The sequence below is a fragment of the Littorina saxatilis genome, linkage group LG9 (genome assembly GCF_037325665.1).
Source record: "Littorina saxatilis isolate snail1 linkage group LG9, US_GU_Lsax_2.0, whole genome shotgun sequence".
Classification (NCBI taxonomy): Eukaryota; Metazoa; Mollusca; class Gastropoda; order Littorinimorpha; family Littorinidae; genus Littorina; species Littorina saxatilis.
In genome coordinates this window covers 49,923,981-49,926,851 of record NC_090253.1, presented here as the reverse complement: position 1 = coordinate 49,926,851, position 2,871 = coordinate 49,923,981, and the positions used below count along the sequence as shown (strand labels likewise).

At 35.5% G+C, this 2,871-nt stretch overlaps 1 protein-coding gene across 1 annotated transcript in view; it reads right to left on the bottom strand.

Annotated features, from left to right (window-relative positions):
• Positions 1–1,740, bottom strand: part of LOC138976351 (uncharacterized) — a 13,125-nt gene extending 11,385 nt beyond the window's left edge. The window contains exon 1 of the mRNA XM_070349213.1: positions 1–1,740. This exon is cut by the window's left edge and continues 350 nt beyond it. The gene's annotated coding sequence lies outside the window, so the exon portion shown is untranslated.
• Between the last annotated feature and the right edge of the window lie 1,131 nt (positions 1,741–2,871).

The following is a 2,871-nucleotide window of genomic DNA, read 5'->3' as shown; positions in this document are numbered from 1 at the left end:
GATAATGTGAATCGAATATTCATAGAAAACGTTTCAAAAAGAAAGGCCAAGGGTGTGTGTGTGACAGTTTGATTCACTGCGAAACTGGATTTTCCTTGTCCACGTTTATTCACTTTCGTCCTGTTGACATCGCTGTGTGTCGAAACCTACTGTTTTCCTTGTGACATTTCTTGAGCCTTTTCACTTTTTCTTCACTCGAAGAGAGGCACATGATTCGAGATAGGCTTGCGTCACTGTTTAATACTACCTTGAGAATGTGGCTATCTATGCCTATCCGGGGCTTTCAACGCTTTGAACGTTTTATTCGTCGTTTTGCATCGGTGACCGAACTTAATCTTGACATATTTGTTTGATTTTATGATGACCGATATTTGATGTGGCTACTTGAAATTGTCGTGATATCTTGCGTTCGACATTCTACCGGCAATTTTCGCTTAAAAACAAATTGCACATGTAATATGTATTAAGATTTGCTGTTGAAATATGACTTAGCCCTGATTGACCGCAAGATATGAAGATTCATATTTCAGTTGATTAACAATTAATTGAAGGTTCTTATTAGTCGTGGCATGTGAACATCGCTACACTGATTACTTTCCTTGTTAGTGTGTGTCCTTTTCCTCGCTTTTCATCGAACTGTTTGTTGCAAAATATGTTTTCCTAGACATTATCGATCGCATGTTTTCCTCATCTCCAAGTAGTTTTGGGAGTATATGCCAACCTACTTGACTTTAAGGTGGGACTTGGCGTGAAATTTGGTTACAAAATCTTGCAAAATTGTGTTTTGGGTATTATTCATTTTTTGCTAATAAAATATGCCTACAAACATAAACTGTGTGTATTTTTACATCAAAAGTCCAATAAATGTCTTATTGCAAGACTTTAGGTAAGCAGGTGTCATAAAATGTGAAAATACGATCGTCACCGAACTGCAAAAATAGATGATTCTGAGCCTCAGTTACGGCCATTGCGCCACCGCGAACCCTATCGTGTGAGCTACCAAAGGTAACACTTTGACTGTGTTGGCTAACTTTTTATGTTGACTTTTAGTTCTGTTTGGTGTACATAAACTAAATCCTTCTTTCAAAGGCTATTTTCTCAGAACGCATGATTTGTGAGTGTTTATAACTAAATTCGGCACACACAAAAAAGGATTGCACCCATTTTCTTACCTTAACTAAAGCATTCATTCCCGTGTCAATTCATTCAAACGTTATATTCCATAAAATGCCCTTCACTTGGCTATCTGGCACATGGTTCGGACCAAAGATGTCTTGTTTATATTGTATATGTAATTCTATCATATTATAAGATGACAGTGGTATTGACAATACGACTTATGTGCTTGTAATTATATATGTGAACCTATGTTTTGTGTGCTGTTGTCCTATCAGTGAATGTCCTAATCATTCTTATAGAAATTAATGTTCGTTACAATCTTTTACAGGCAGGCAGGGTGTGCCGAAGAAAATGTTCCATTTTTATGTAACATTCTAATGGAACATAAAGTGTTATTGTTGTTGTAATTGTTATTGTTTTACCGGGGTCACGTGACCGCCGCCCAGATAAGGGTAACCCCAAAGTCTACCTGACAAAACGTGAGGTACTGATAAAACATCGACGAAAATTCAACAACATGGCAACTTTTACATACACGGAGAAACTGAGCCAAATCAAATATCTACGCAGATTAGGTTGTTTTGTTTCGATATCGTGCGTATTTCTTCTTGTATGTCATGTCTACTGATGCAGGTGTCGATCGTATGTAAACCTGCTAAGACTTATAATAATTGTCTCAGCAAATTTGTCCAAGGGTATGGGTGAGGTAACTTTTAACGTTTAACGATGTTCACCATCCACACAACGCAACACAAGAGGAGTTTGGTGTTCCAAATTTCATTCACTAACATTACAAAATAAAAAGAGGTCTTCGGTTTACTTACACAAAATGCAAACAATGTTTATCTTTAAACCAAAATCAAAAGCTACACAAACAGCTATAGTTCACACCAGATTAACAACTCAATGAACATTTACATGGTCGATCAACAAAGATCAACCTTACCCCTGAAACAAAGCAATAACAACATAAGTATATTTCAACAACAATAATAACAAAGAATACTAATTTCAATTTTATCCTGAACACCTTTTTTGTCACCAAAACAATCAAACATAAAACTATGCTCACATAAGAAAATGACAAACATGATACAAAACAATACAAATATAGTTATGACAAGAAATTGGAACGACTTAATTATAAAATATATCATGTAAATCATGATACAAGAATCCAACCGCATAAGAAACATCAATTCAATCACCACCTCTGGTACCTGTAATAACAAATTCCGTTGAACATGGACAAGAAGTTGTGCTTTGATGAATTCTTAGCCAAGTACAATCAAGACCAAATAAAAACTTGACTGCGCCCACCAGTGACAAGCCAAAACTTCGGCACCCAATGCCTTACATTCTTCTCAAAATGACCGACAAACATTTCAATTCACTTTTGACCAAAACACCTGCTGCACACACAAAAATGTGTATGCTTACCAATAATACATTTACATAACTTGCATGGTGATTCCTTTTTCATCGAACGAAAGACTATGTTCCATTTCAGTCAACCACATAATAATGATTAAACACTTAAAACACATATTCATTTATAGGCAAATAAACAGTAAACACACAGCAAGTCCTGAAGCCATGCGGCACGATGCAAAACTCATAAAGGTGACACAAACAAAAGCTATCAAACTAAAATACTATAACAAACAGAACTATAGAGTTTTTATCATCTAATTCTTAAAATACATCTGTTACAACTCTATCTTCATAATACAATACCATCTATACTATTTT